Source organism: Sminthopsis crassicaudata, chromosome 1 (genome assembly GCF_048593235.1).
Source record: "Sminthopsis crassicaudata isolate SCR6 chromosome 1, ASM4859323v1, whole genome shotgun sequence".
Classification (NCBI taxonomy): domain Eukaryota; kingdom Metazoa; phylum Chordata; class Mammalia; order Dasyuromorphia; family Dasyuridae; genus Sminthopsis; species Sminthopsis crassicaudata.
This window is the reverse complement of record NC_133617.1, coordinates 67,495,781-67,511,140: the sequence shown is the minus strand read 5'-3', so window position 1 is coordinate 67,511,140 and position 15,360 is coordinate 67,495,781. Positions and strand designations below refer to the sequence as shown.

At 54.4% G+C, this 15,360-nt stretch overlaps 1 protein-coding gene across 2 annotated transcripts in view; it reads right to left on the bottom strand.

Moving 5' to 3' along the window:
• NRTN (neurturin) overlaps positions 1–15,360 on the bottom strand; it is a 51,927-nt gene that overhangs the window by 27,442 nt on the left and 9,125 nt on the right. Inside the window, exon 1 of one of the 2 annotated variants that reach the window (XM_074308812.1) lies at positions 9,562–10,109. The exons of the other annotated variant lie outside the window; for it this stretch is intronic. The gene's annotated coding sequence lies outside the window, so the exon portion shown is untranslated. Of the gene's footprint in view, positions 1–9,561; positions 10,110–15,360 lie in introns of those variants that run through there. 2 annotated transcript variants of the gene reach the window in all.

Genomic DNA, 15,360 nt, shown 5'->3' with positions numbered 1-15,360 from the left:
AATCCCAGGTCCCAGTCCAAAAATAATAAAAACAATAGACACAGACAAGAGGCAAAAGTCACGAAGGGGCTGTGGTCTGCCCTGATGGAGGGAGTAAGGGGAGTGGCCAAGAAGCCTGTTTGGGCTCCATGTAAGGAAAAACTTCCAAGCGTCCGAGTTCTCCCAAAGTGGAATGAGCTGCCCGAGTTCGGCCTGTTCCATCGAAGGCTGGACAAGTCCCCATCAGGGCCATAGCACAAGGGCTCAGGGCGCTCCCTAAGACCTCTGGCCCTCGCATCTCAGGAGTCTGCCTTTCCCAGCTCCCAGACTCCTCAATGAGCAGGGACACAAGCCCAATTTCTGCTGGGTTTACCGAGCCCCCTGTTATCTCATTTCAGCCTCATAAAAAGCTTCAGAGGCAGGTATTGCCAGGAGGATTATCCCGATCTGGCTGAGAAAAGATCCAGAGAGATTTGTCCACCTCCTTGAACCAGGGCTCTCGGATCCCTCCCACCCAATGCATCTGCTCAGTCTCACTAGTGGGGGACCCGTTCCTTGGCCACTCCTATACGGGAAGAGCAGTCTTACCAACCAGAGACCAATTTCTCTGCTCCTCATCCCTGCCTTGGTCCTTCTCGCCCTCCCTTCCTCCTGGAGCCCCAGAGGAGAGCCCCCTTCCCTCAGCCCCTCTGAGGGGACTCACTTGGGCAGGGATCTCTGCGCCAGCTGGGGGTGGGCAGAAGGGAAGAGAGGAAGGAAAGGAGTAACCTAGGCGAGCAACATGCAAGTATTCGGGGAGAAAACCAACAACATCTGGACCGCCAGCTGTTTCCGATGCTCTGTCTGTTGGGGCTGGGCACACGGGGGCCGCTCCGCCGGGGGGAAGGGGATCTGGCCAGACGGCAGAGATCTGGCTTACCTCAGATGAAGCTGGGGACAAAACCTGACAGTCTGTATGAACTGGGGTGGGGGAGGATGATAGGAGATTATGGGTGGTGAGAAAAGGTGGAGAGAGGGAACCACATAACCAGAGAATCTGGAACTTCTACAACTTTAGAGGGCATCTCTTATATTCCTCATTGTACACATTAGGAAACTGAGACTCTGGGGAAATGACTATATTGCCCTGAAAGGTGCCAGCCCACAACCACTAGAGAGCCAGCATCTTACCTTCTTTTCCCACCATCCATCTCTCCCTTCTCAGAACCCAAATCTGATTCAGTCCCCTCCCTTATTCAAGACATGTCAGGGACTCCCAGTTGCCAACCTGATCAAGTCCAAACTGAGTCTGGTATTTTAGAGCCTTAGTCTAGCCTTAACTCTTCTTGCCATCTCATAGTCCGCCTGCCCTTGCCCCTCATTTCTCTCCTGCCCTCCCCTCCAGCTCCATCCAGATTGGGGTTCTCACTACCTTGTGTGCATTAGACTCGTTCCCAGCCAGAAAACTTAGCTTGAGCGGTCCTGTCCTCCTGGTGTGCCTTCCCCTTCCCGGCCAGCTCTTCCCTTCATTCTAAGGCCACTCAGCCTTAATCAGGAACATGGCTTCTCACTTCCCAGGGATAAGATAAGATGGTTGGACCAGATGAGACAGAAAGCCTGTTTCTCTTTGGCAGAGCTTCTCGGAGCAGCCTCGCCTGACCGTTCCACTCCAGATGATGCCCGAAGCCCACTTCTGGAGGCTTTCAGAATCCTTCCTTCTAAATCTCAGGATTTGCTCAAACTCACCTTGTTTCCTTCCTTTTTGGTTCTCATTTGTTCTCTGTTTCTGAGTGTGTCTCATGACACTGTCTATTCCTTTTCTCTATCCCTTACACTGGAAGCTCCTCTGCTCCTCCTCCATCTCTCAGGGAACTGTTCAACATGTGGCTAGGCACAAAGGGGGGGCAAGGAGGGGAGTTTAGTATTGATCTGTAGACTTGAATTTCTTCCTTTCTTTTTTTTTTTTTTTTTACTTCCCCCCCCCCCTGAGGCTGGGGTTAAGTGACTTGCCCAGGGTCACACAGCTAGGAAGTTTGTTAAGTGTCTGTGACCACATTTGAACTCGGGTCCTCCTGAATTCAGGGCTGGCGTTCTATCCACTGCGCCACCTAGTTGCCCCCTGAATTTCTTTCTTTATTGAAATTCAGATGTCAGAGTCTCCGTGTGAGCTGGGCACTGGGAGCTATGACAGTAATCACAGAGTTACAGAGATATCAGAGACATCTGAGGGCATCTGTCTTAAACTGACAAGCCATCCAAGGCTCTATTAGGATTCTACCAGCTCACTACTCTTGGAAGTGTGTTCTTCTTTGGCACTCAACAGTGGGGTCAGGAGTCCCTAGGGCAGGAAAACTTGGGGCTTCCATTCCTAGTCTTAGGGTATTGTGGGGTGGGAGGGAGTTATAACAGTCTGACAGAGAGGGTAATTTCTCCATGATCACAAGCGGACCTGAGAAGGCCATTGATTCTTGAGATTTAGAGAGGAAGGTATCTTAGAAATCATTTAATCTTGCTCCTTTATTTAAAAGATGAAGGAAAAAAATACCCAGAAAAGGAAAATTATGTTTGTCCAGGGTGAGAAAGAGCAGGGCTGGGAAGGGAATCCAGTTCTTCCGATTGTGAAACCAGCATTCCGGAATACCAGAAGTGGCGAGAGAGCCTAGAACCTGGGCTCTTGTCCAAGTTTTGTCAGAGTTGGGTAATCATGTGAGAGCCTCAGTTTCCCCTTCTGAACAATAAGGAAGGAGGGTGGATTCGGTAACCTCTAGGGTCCCTTGGCAGCTCTCCAGCCTTACCTCACGGGAAGGACCCTGGATTGGGAATCAGAGGAGATGGGACTACGTGAGCCTTTGAAGCAGGTCTTTCCCTCTTTCTCAGCCTCTTTCCCTCTTTCTCAGCCTCAGTTTCCTCATCTGTAAAATGAGCAGGTGGCTCTAGAAGGTCTCTAAGAACCGGCTCTGCTCTGAGAACTGAGTGCCTGAGTCAAGGATCCCGAACAGTCACTGTCTCAGTCTCAACTGACATAACTACAATGGGGTTGGAGAGGGTGGAATCTGAGGGGGTGGGAGTGGAAGGAGTTAGGTAGACTGATGGGGAGTGGAAAAAACCTAGTGGGTCCCTGGCACCGGGTAGAGAGTGTGTGTGTGGGGAGGGGTGGAGTTAGGCTGGATCCCCGCTGATTTCCTCAGGGCCTCCCCATAAAGTTCCCACCTTGACCACGCTGCCTTGGCCTGGCACCCGCCCAGGGCAGCATCTGGGGCGGGGGAGGGGAGCAGGAGGGAGGTGACAGGATCAGCCTAATTGGGGCTGGCACTGCTGAGCTGCCTGGCCTGGGCCCTGCTGTGCAGGATCCTGAGGGCCAGGGCGGGGAGGCAGGATCCCAGCCCCTCTCCCCCTCACAACGGGGCTCCAGGGAATCATTCCTCTGGTGGACAATTAGACCAGGCTGGGGGAGGAACATCCGATGTGGAACTGGGAGGCCTGGATTCAGATTTAAGCTCTGTGCTTGCTGCCTGGTCAAGTCACTTCCTGACCTGGACACTGCACTCATCATCTGTGAAAGGAGAGGGGTAGGCTACAGGGTCCTGGGGGTCCCTTCCAGTTCTAAATCAGATGAGGACTTCCTAGAAACTTGGGTCAGGGAAGGGGATTTGTAGTTCTTAAGATGCCAAAGGAGGGAAGGAGCTTCCCTACTTTTTAGTCCAACTCTTCCATTTCTCAGGCAGAGAAACTGAGACCCAGAAGAAGAAGGGATCCCCTTAAACTCACACAAGGAATCCGTGGTAGAGCTGAAACAAGGACCCAATGCTCCTGGATCTCTTTACAGTGTTCCACACTACAGAGTGCCCATGTCTCCCTCAGCTTCTACCTCCATACACCAGCCACTCAAAGAACCCACATCTGTGTAGACTCTGAAGCCTTAGTGCGTCCCATCTTCCCCTGAGCCTTGACACAGGGAATGGTCCAGAGATCAAGTCTTCAAGGCCAAGAGTCCGTACTTAAAGCTGACTTTTATTGAGTCCTGCCCCCATGACAATTGGGACCCCCAGCAGTGACTCCAAGGCACAAGCAGACTTACAAGTTGTGTGGCCTTAGGCCAGGAAGAGACAACCCCTCTCTGGGCCCTCGTCTGTAAAACGAGGAGCCTGGATGAAATGATCTCTAAGGGCCCTCCCAGCTCTGACCTCCTGGGTTCTAAGGTCACTCTCAGCTCTGACATTTCACGTTCCAGTCCCTTCTAGTGCTAACGTTCCAGGTTCCAATGTCTCCTCAGCTCTCATACTCCATGTCCCAAGACCCTTTTAGTTCTGACATTTCATGTTCCAAGGTCCCTGTCCCAGTTCTATATTCTAAGGTCTCTTTAATTAGGACATTATCAGTTCTAAAGTCCCTTCCAGCTCTGACATTCTATATTCTAAGGTCCCTCCCAGCTCTGGCATTCTGTGGCCCTGTCCCTCTATTAGGAACCCAGAATCCACCTCCTCAAAGACCACTACGGTCCCTATCCTTTGCCTCCCAAAGACCTCAGACCCCCTTAGTGACACAGAATGACCTCCCCTGGGAGCACCTGGCTCTCTGGGATTAGGCCGTACTGCTGGAGGCTCAGGAGTAGTGAGCAGGAGGAAGCTTTCCCCTGATCTTGGCCCTAGAGGACCTCTCTAGTCCTGTAGCCCACCTCATCCCATCTCTCAGTCCCCCAGATGGGGTCTTTAGGAGTTCTGCAGCTTAGGAGAAAAAAGCATCTAGGTTTTTCACTCCAGAGATGGCACTGACTTCAGGACAATTTGTGGAGTGAAAGAGCCTTGGTCAGAGGGTGAGGTTCAGATCCTAACCCGGTACTTACTGGTGCTGCCTATGTGACCATGATCAGGCATCCTGCACTCTCTGGGCCTTTTTCCTCCCAGTAAAACAAGGGGGTTGGATCCCACAAGCGTTAATCTCCCCTCCAGCTCCCAATCCCACAGGGTCTCCCTTTTCACCTCTGGTTCCTCTCTTCTCCTAACTTGATGCTCCCAATATCTGAACCTCCCCCCATCCTTCAAGGCCCACGTGTCCCAGGAAGCCCTCTCTGACTGCCTCGGTTCCACAGGAATAATAAACATGGCCACCATGGCCACAAAAACACTTTGGAGTTTAAAGGGCGACCCCGTCCCTTACTCTTCCTCCTCTGGGTTCCTCCCCAGCACAACTGCTGCTTGTTCTAGCCTTCCCCCACCATTGTTCTCAGACTTTCCAACACCAGCTCCCAAAGGCCTCCCACTAGTCCTAGTGACTTGCATTATATAACGTCTGCTCTTCTCTTTGCTAACTGTGTGACCCCGAGTAAGGAACTTCCCCTAGTTGGGCTCCAGTTTCTCTAAATGATATTAATGCTAAGAACTCTTCCAGCTCTAGATAAAGCTTATTAAACCTTACAGAGCACTTTTGAGGTAGAAGGCACATGTCCCCATTTCACAGAGGACGATGCTGAGACTTTAAGCCATAAGTATTTATTAAGCACTTACTATGTGCCAAGGATTGTGCTAAGTGTAAAGATACAGAAATGAACTGTCCCTGTCTTCAAAAAGCTCACATGCTATCGAAAAGGAAGAGTTATTAACAGCAGGACTGAGATTTGAACACCATTGAACATAATTGCTTCAAGTTCAAATCCAGGGCTCAGTCAGCTACACTGCCAGTTATGCAAGAGTGAGAGTGAGCAAAGTATCAGAGCTCCGGACCAGTGGGTGCTGCTGAGTCCGGCCTAGAATCCCAGATTATCAGTCTTGTAGCCAAACAGGGCAGGATGTCTCTATCTGCCACTCAGTCCCTATCCTTGAGTCTTGGATTTACTACTTAACTACCTAAGTGTGGGATACAGTTCCTCAAGAGCTGATGGGCTGCCCCTCACTGGAGGCCAGAAAGTCAATTTATAAGTATTTTGTAGAGAGCTGATAACTATATGGCATAATGGAGACAGTACAGGACCAAAACTTCCAATCCTTCCATAGACTCTTATTGAATATGGTAACAGGGCCAGAATTAACCTCTCTGACTCTCAGTTTTCACATCTACAAAATGGGGATAATATCATCTAATTCACAGGCTTCTTGTGAAGAGGAGTAGGTAAGACTATATATACAGTGTGTGTGTGCACACACATATAAATAAATTTGTATGTGTATATTATATACATATATATGCACACACACACATAAATATAAATGTTGCTTTCAGAATAGGTATTTTATTTGGGAATGGGGAGTGCATGGGTTGGGTCTCTGAGAGTCCCTCCAAATCTGAAATTGTGATTTTTATAAGGAACCATGAAGTTCCACACTCTTGAGTGATGGTGATGGTGGGGGGCAATCCTACTTATGATAAGACTCAGGGAAGGGGCAGAAGAGGGTGGAAAAGACAGACAGTTTCTAGAAGTAGAAATCTGGGTATTTTGTAACTTCCCCATGAATCAGTTTCTTCATCTGTAACATACATAAAGGGCTTGGACTACCTGCTCCCCCAAAGCTGGTCCCCGCTTGGATACTTTATGTCCAAGTCCCCTTCCAGATGTGACATCTTGTGTTCAAGGATAGGGGAATCCCAGAGTCAAAGACAGTCCAGAGAACTAACAGCTGGGAAGAGTCTGAGACTTTGAAGGGCAGATTTCTCCTCCTTATTTTCTCCATCCTATTTCTCTTGTTGTATCCCAGCTCTCCTCCCCTTCATGGGGACATTTCATACTTGAGAGTTAGGCTATCACAATGCGACTTAGGAGGGCTCCTGAGACCAGGGGACAGAGCAGGACCCCCAGGGCTCTCAGATTGGACAGAGCAGGACCACAGCGCTCTCAGATGGGACAGAGCAGGACCACCAGGGTTCTCAGATGGGACTGAGCAGGACCACAGAGCTTTCAGATGGGACTGAGCAGGACCACGAGGGCTCTCAGATGGGACAGAGCAGGACCACCAGGGTTCTCAGATGGGACTGAGCAGGACCACAGAGCTTTCAGATGGGACTGAGCAGGACCACGAGGGCTCTCAGATGGGACAGAGCAGGACCACGAGGGCTCTCAGATGGGATAGAGCAGGACCACAGGGCTCTCAGATGGGACTGAGCAGGTCCACAGGGCTCTCAGATGGGACAGAGCAGGACCACAGGGCTCTCAGATGGGACTGAGCAGGTCCACAGGGCTCTCAGATGGGACAGAGCAGGACCATGAGGGCTCTCAGATGGGACTGAGCAGGACCACAGGGCTCTCAGATGGGACAGAGCAGGACCATCAGGGTTCTCAGATGGGACTGAGCAGGACCACAGGGCTCTCAGATGGGACTGAGCAGGACCACGAGGGCTCTCAGATGGGACAGAGCAGGACGACGAGGGCTCTCAGATGGGACAGAGCAGGACCACAGCGCTCTCAGATGGGACTGAGCAGGTCCACAGGGCTCTCAGATGGGACAGAGCAGGACCATGAGGGCTCTCAGATGGGACAGAGCAGGACCATCAGGGCTCTCAGATGGGACAGAGCAGGACCACAAGGGCTCTCAGATGGGACAGAGCAGGACCACGAGGGCTCTCAGATGGGACAGAGCAGGACCACAGGGCTCTCAGATGGGACTGAGCAGGACCACGAGGGCTCTCAGATGGGACAGAGCAGGACCACAGGGCTCTCAGATGGGACTGAGCAGGTCCACAGGGCTCTCAGATGGGACAGAGCAGGACCATGAGGGCTCTCAGATGGGACAGAGCAGGACCATCAGGGTTCTCAGATGGGACTGAGCAGGACCACAGGGCTCTCAGATGGGACAGAGCAGGACCACAAGGGCTCTCAGATGGGACAGAGCAGGACGACGAGGGCTCTCAGATGGGACAGAGCAGGACCACAGGGCTCTCAGATGGGACAGAGCAGGACCATGAGGGCTCTCAGATGGGACAGAGCAGGACCACAGGGCTCTCAGATGGGACAGAGCAGGACCATGAGGGCTCTCAGATGGGACAGAGCAGGACCACAGGGCTCTTAGCACCCAGTCTCTTCCCCTCTCCACAACTACCCCCAGGCCACCCTGGGGTTGTCTCATACAGCCCTGTACACAAACGTGGGCCCAAGATACCCAGACTGGCCCTCTAAGCCCAAGGTTAAATCTTGCTGTTTCCTTTGGGAATAAATATGCTGAGAAGGGGCATTTCCCTTCACTAGTACAGTTCCTGGGTGTTCCCCTCCCTCTTTTGGACTTTCTGCCTTAAGCTTAGATCCTTCTTTCCTGAAAACAGGATTTTTTAAAGAAAATATTAACTCCCTTCTACAAACCCTGCTTCCGCACCAGAAAATTCTGTTTCTTACCAGCTCCGGGCCTCGGTTTCCCCCAGTATTACAAAACCGGGAGTATTGGGTCCTGAGGAGTCGGGAAAGGGGGAGGATATTAGTCTAAATAGTTCCTAGGAGTCAGTAAAAGGAAGGTCCTGGAAACTCGGAAAGCGCCGGAGCTGGTTTAGAGCCACGCACTCCTCCACCCGGCTTCCCCCGTTCCGGACAAGCCAGGTACAGCCCCCCCTTCCAGGCCAGCCCCAGAACCTTCGCACGCCCCCACCCCCTCCGCCCCCAGACCCACTGAAGTCGGCTTCTCCTACTCGCTGGTGCCCCCATGTGGTCTCTGGCTGCAGCGCCCCAAGAGAGGGGGGGAGGGCCTCGCCCTGGGGGGAGGACACCGTGTCCCCGGGTGAGCAGGCAGGAGAGCAGGCTGGTGGCTGGGAACCGGCTGCCGACAGATGTTTACTTCGCCGCAGCTGCATCTGGGAAGGGGAGCAGGCGGCCGCCCCTCGCTGCCTCCAAAGGGCCCCTGCTGCCCCCGACCAAAGCCCTTCTCACCCGGGAAGGGGCGACAAAGGGACAAGGACAGTTTTCCCGTCCGGCAGACGGGAGGTGGGGGCGGGGTGGGTTTGATGGCATTGAGAGTGGGCAAGGTGGAGGTGGAGGGACCCTAGGAGGGGAAGCCCCGGAACTCAGCGCATTCAGTGCTCAGGAAGGACAGAAGGTGCTGGTCAGAATGAGGGACAGAGGAAGACGGGGGACCTGAGCCCCAAGGAGATCAGTCGTGGCCCCCCTTCCGCTGAGCGCCCTAGTAACCTTTCAAATTTCCTCATCACACAGACAGGCCCCCTCTTTGCGCGCTGAGCCTCTTTCTCCTCCAGGACCCCTCCCCTCCCACTAATCCAGACCCCTGAAATGCCCCTCTTCCCTACTGACCTTCCAGTCAGTCTTCCTCAGACCACAGACTATCAATCCCCTTCCCCACATTCCCAGCCCCCTCCCACTGGCCTCCGCCGGACCTCTCCGCTCCCACCTGCAGAAGTCCCTCTCGCCGCACGGTGACCCATGCCAAACAGACCCCACCCCTCACTCCCAGTGTCCCACAACCCCCATCCTCGGGCGAATCCTCCTCCTTCGGCTCGCCTCTCCGGATCATCCCTCCCCCGGGAGCCGCCCGCTCCCCGGCGGGACCTCACGGATGGGCCACTTCCCAGGGGCAGCGGCCCGGACCCCAGCTCTGTCCCTGAGGTCTCTCAATCCCCCAGGGCCGCGGGAGAGGGAGGGAGGGCGGGAGGGCCGGGGGGAGGGCGCGTCCTTACCTGGCTCCCGGGCCGCGCTGTCCCTCAGAGGCGCCGGCCCCGGCCACCCGAGCCCGGCCGAGCCCCGGGGACCCCTGGGCAGCGCCGTGGCTCCATCCCAGCCGGCCCAGCCCGAAGGGGGCGGCCGCGGGGGGGCTGGGCCGGCTGGCCCATGGGGCCGGGGGGCCGCCCCGTCCAGTCCCGGCGCCGGCGCCGGCCTCAGCCCCGAGCCCCAGTCATCCCGGGCCCGGGGGGCAGCGGCGGACACGGCTGGGGCCTCCGAAGTCCTAGACGGCGGGCGATCTTCGAGCGCTCTGCAGGCGGGGCAGCTGGAGGAGCCCGCTCCCCGACGGCGGAGCAGGGGTTTGGGCTGGGGATCCCGAGGGCGGCCGGGGGACTGTGCTGGGTCCCGGCGGCTACGGCCCGTGGGTTCGGTGCCGAGGGCTCGCCCCGCCAGGCGGCTCCGATTCGGGATCCCGGTAGCCCGACTCGCCCACCCTCCCGCTCTCCCGGCTCTGCGGCTCCCCCGGGGCGGCAGGGCTCAGCCGCAGGAGGCTCCGAGCGCGCGGGGGGCGGAGCAGGGGGCGGCCCGGGCTGCTGGGGGCCGGGGAGGGTCGGGTTTCCCGCGGCCCCGCCTCGCCCCGCTCCGCCTCCCTTACGCCCGCCCCCGACCGTCTGCCTTCTGGGGCCAGAGGCACAGCCGGGCCGAGGCCACCGGCGGCTCGGGGAGCAGGTGACTCGGAAAAGGAGCCTCTTGCCAAGGTCCGAGCCGCAAGCTCCCTCCCGGTCCCATCCCCGAGGCAGGCCGGCCGGGGCAAGGTCGTTCCCCTCCCCCGCCTGGCCGGACAGCGCCCCGCCCTCCACCCCGTGCAGGTCCGGGGGGCACTCCTCGCCCACTCTGCTGGCGGGGTCCTCGGCAGTCTGAAGCCAGGGAGAGTACCCCATCTTTCCCAAGGCAGATCCTGGACGGCGCCCTCGGTTTTGTCCAGGACAATTTTCCCCTTCTGGTCCCCCAGGACTCTCCAGCTGGTGGGGTGGACAAGACTTGGTGTAGGGGGGAAGGGGTTCCGCGCGCGCGCACGCGCGTGCCGGGAGGGGCGGGGAGGGGGCTCGCAGACGAATACCAACTGGACTCAGGGAGGAATCTTTCCTGGCTACACCTCATTCCCCAGTGGCCCTGCCCCCTCCTCCCTCCCTCTTCCTCTGGGCACATCACCAGGTGACACAGAAACACTTGTCTCTGGTCACCCCCCCCCCATCCCCAGGAACCTGGCAGGAGCCACTGTTGTATTCACTGGAACACTAAGGTCAATCTGCTCTCCCTGGGCGCTGCCTGGGCTCTCTGGGCCTTGCAGCCTGGTTCTCGGGGCTGGCTCCCGGATTTCTGAGGCCTGTTACCTGGATTTTAGGGGCACTGAACTCCAGGCAGGGAAGGTGTTCAGCTCCCAGATCTCAGACTTGATGCAGCCTGGGTGCAGAGGGGGGCTAGGCTGCTCCTGGAGCCGCTGGCAGGAAGGGCCCCCGATCTGCTGGGGACACTCCATCTTTACTGTCCCTAACCCCTCTTTGGTAGCCCTGGTTAATGGAAGTCACAGGATACCTGCAGAACACCCAGAGGAAGGCTATGGGAGTGGGGAACGACTTTGTGACACTTCCATGCAATAGTCGGTTTGGAAGAAATGGGCACGGTTAGCCTCACGTAAGATTTAAAGGTCGAGGGATGGGGACAGACGATGCCTTCAGGTTTCTGAAGCACAGGGGCAGAGGGTCCTTCTTGGCCCTAGGAGCAGAATGGAGAGCAGCGGCCGGAAGCCATGAAGAGGAAAATGATTCTCAGGTGAAATGGGCTGTCTCGGGAGAGAGAGACTCACCTTCACTAGGGGGCTCCAAGCCTCAGTGACTCCCGCTGGGAATCAGAACTGAATCTAATTCTGGCTACTGACCTTGAAAGAAACCTTTCAGAGCAGCCAGGTAGTGCAGTGGTTAGAGTCCTGGAGTCAGGGGGATCTGAGTTAAAATCTCTTAATTAAACTTGATTATGAGAGAGAGACAGAGACAAAGAGAGAAACAGAGAGAGAAATCTTTTCCTGAGTCTCAGCTTCATAATCTATAAAATGAGGACTGAATGATTTCCAGTCTTCTAGTTTTCAAGTTAAAATCTCCTTCCCTGACTCAGTTTCAATCTATAAAATTAGGGTTATTAACCTTTGTGCTCCCCACCCCCACAAGATGGTGAAAAAAAAAAAAAACCTTTGTAAATCTTAAGCTGCTATAGAAATGTGAGTAATTGTTAAAAGAAGGAAACAGACTAGGTGGAGGACATTATTTCCTGGCTCACTATCTCCATGAGCATCGTCATTCTACTAACAAGTCAATAAGTCAATCCTGTTCCTCTTAGCCTAGTCCTGGAAGGCGGGAGTTATTGCCCCCATTTTTAGAAGGTACAGATCTGAGATTTTTGTCAGTGTGCTTGAGCCCTGGTTTTAGAGATCTGGTCAGGAGGCAGAGAAATAAAAGGGCTTGCCTGTGATGGCACTGTCAGGATAGTCAGAGAGAAAGCTTCCTGGTTCACTATGTCGTGCAGTCCCATTTTTCAGACAGGAAAACTGAGCCCATGGAAGAAAAGTATATAATCAATGTCAATGAATTTGTAACAGCCTAGATTTGAACACTAGATCTTGCCCCTCCCAGAGCTCTCTATGTCATCATACCCAAGCATCCTGCAAGCTTGTAACAATCCTTCCTCCCCATCTCCAATCTCTGGAACTTGGTGGGTCCAGGGCCGGTATTGGAAGGAAGCAGGAAAAGAAGCCTCCTCATGGAGAAGGTATATTCTGAAGTAACAATTAGACAGCCCGGGATCGGTGCCGGGAATTGTGATGATGCTACAGTAGGGATTAGAATTGTCCAATCCTTCAGATGTGGGAAGTGGCCCAAACCCAGGCAAGCTCGGAGGAATAGTGGACAGAACACTGGGCTTGCAGTCGGGAAGATCAGTTCCAATCATTGGGTTTATTCAGTCGTTTTAAGTTGAGGCTGATTCTTTGTGACCCTGTTTGGAGTATTTTTATTTTACAGATGAGTAAACTGAGGCAAACAGGGTTAAGTGGATTACACAGCTAGTGTCTGAAGCCATATTAAAGATGAATCTCCCCAAATTCAGGTCTGACACTCTTCAGTGGCATCTAGCTGCTCTCAAACCCTGTCTGCCTCAGTTTCCCTATATGTAAAATGTAGAAAATAACAGCTCCTACCACCTCGAGGCTGTTGTGAAGCACATAAACCTGGCACATAATCAGCCCTTAATAAAAGCTTGTTTCCTTCATTTCTCCTTCCTACTCAGGACTTTGCAACCTACAGCCGCCCTACACTAAGGTAAAGTTGGCGTTTTCCCCTCCCCAGTGTCTGAGATCCTCATTCTCTCTGGGCTGTTGAAATGCAAAGCTTCCCGGTCTCTTTGGACCTGGGCGGCAGGCTGAAGGCTCCTTGGCAACTGAGTTTGGTAAAGAAATACCTTGTGTGTGATACAGCAGCCAAAAAAGTCCCCTCCAAAGACTCTGAAAAGCAGCCCTGGACTAGCTGCCGGACAGCCCGGCTGCCTTCTGCCCATATCTGTCCATGTCTAGAGGACTCTGTCTGTCCACACTCTAGGAAGCTGAACTGGAGACAATGGGGTGGAGGAAAAGAGAATGTTTCAGGCTGAGAAGACCAAGGAACTGCCTGAAAGGGTCCTCCCGAGAGAAGGATTAGAGGCAGCCTCTTAGCCTCAGAAAGCTGGACTAGAAGCATCAGGCAGAGAGGGAAGGAGAGTGGGCGCTCCCCTAGTGGGGGGGCAGGGCTTCTCAGGTTGTGGCAGGTGCCTCATGGCCCCTCGGATCTCGGAGCGGGGATTCTGGGGTGGGGGTGGGCGCCTCCTGGGCCCTCCGGCTCTGAGGGGGAGTGTGTGTGTTTCTCGAGTAGGTATGTAACTAGTGTGAGGATGTCTGTGCCCGAGAATGTTAGGGTGGGTGTGTGTCCACGGGGGTCCCTGGGTAAGTGAGTGCGTCTGTGTCTGTCTGGGCCGGAATCCGTGGTGTCGTCAGGATGGGTTAAGTTTCAGGGGGATCTGGGGGAACAGAGTCAGAGGAAACCTGACATGGCTCCCGCCCGCCCTCCTCCCATCACTGACAGAGTAATTGCTGCCCCTGCTCCTTCCCCTCCCCAGATCCTCCCACTCACTCTCATTGTCATCTGAGAGGAGGGGAGATGTCAGGGAAAGATGAAAAAGGCACACACACACACACACACACACACACACACACATCGTTCCCCACTGTAGCACGGGGCACAATCCAGAACACGCAGAGACTCCCTCAGGGGCACGGAAACAGTCACACCTCGGTGTTCACACACACAGATGCACGAACATCCCCACTCAGGAACAAGCATGCACACTTGTCCAGATGCAGACGTGGATCCCACCTCTGACACAGACACAAACACATCGCGGCCACGGCACAGCTACAACCTGGGGGGGACAGGAGGCCGGGACCCAGGCTGTGCGTAGGGGAGCCCTTCCTGCCACCTTTTTCCTCCTGGCCTGGGAGGTTGGCTGGGGTCGAGGAGAGGGTCACTGAGCATCAGGCAGAAGGCTCTGGTTCAGGCCCCGGGTTTCATATCCTGCTAGTCTCTCTCCCTGCTCTTCCCTCTAACATCCAAATGTCAGGTACACCCCAAATCCACAGGCCCCTGCTTCAGGTGCGCACACAGCTGGGCCGATTAAGGCCTGCTGGCTGTGCCGATAGCTTAAAGACTGCAGGACTGTCAGAGTCCAAATATCAGAGTGGGTGCCCGTCAGCGAGGTGACCCTGCACCAGTCACTTCTCCCAGATGAAGCTTTCTCAGGAACTGGGGACAAGAAGGCTGCTGCTCCCAGCACCACCCATTGTGGCGAGGCAAGGCCTCAGCACTGTAGAAATTGTAGCAATTGTGATGATTATGTGCACCTCCCTCAGATGCTCACACAAAAGAAAAGACTTGCAAGCTCTGATATAGGCAGGAAAACACATTTGTTCTCTTTCTGTCTCTCAGTCTCTATCACCCTCCCTCCCTCTCTCATTCCCTCCCTTCCTCCCTCTGTCTCTCTCTCTTTTTCTCACCTTCCTTTCTCCTTCCCTCCCTCCCTCCCTTTCTCTGTCTCTCTCCTTCCCTCCCCTGTCTCTTTCTCTGTCTCTGTTTGTCTCTGTCTCTATCTTTCTGTCTCTCCTTCTCCCCCCCCTACATAAATACATTCACACACTTACATGTGCATGCAAAAATCACCCAGCTCTTTGCACATTAACATCCCCTCTTCCTAAGAAAGACATAGGCCCACGCATACCACCTGGGGTGGCAGGAGGGAAGGTGGGAGTTTGGTTTTCAGAGTTGGGGAGGGAAGACTTCAAAGGGGTCTCCTTGGGCTGGGCCACCAACCGGGGAGGGAGTAGGAAGGACTGGTAAGTCCTGCCCTCCTCCCAGATAGACATACTGTACACTCGAATTCATATGCATTATCACCCTCACCCCAGAGGGAAAAGCTGCTTTGCCAACTCTGTCTCAAGTCATCATCAATCATCCCTAATGTGTCACCATTAACACCACCATCTTCTTCCTCTTTCTCTTTCCTCCTCCTCTTCCTCTTCTCCCTTTCCCCTCCTCCCTTTGCCCTGCTCCTCTCCCCTCCTCTTCCTCTGCTCCGCCTCTTTCCCTTCTTTTCCCCCTTTCTGCTTTCTCACAATCTCCCCCCCCATCAATTATAAACTCACTAGATCATTGAACTGAGAGCAGAAGGACCTCAAGATC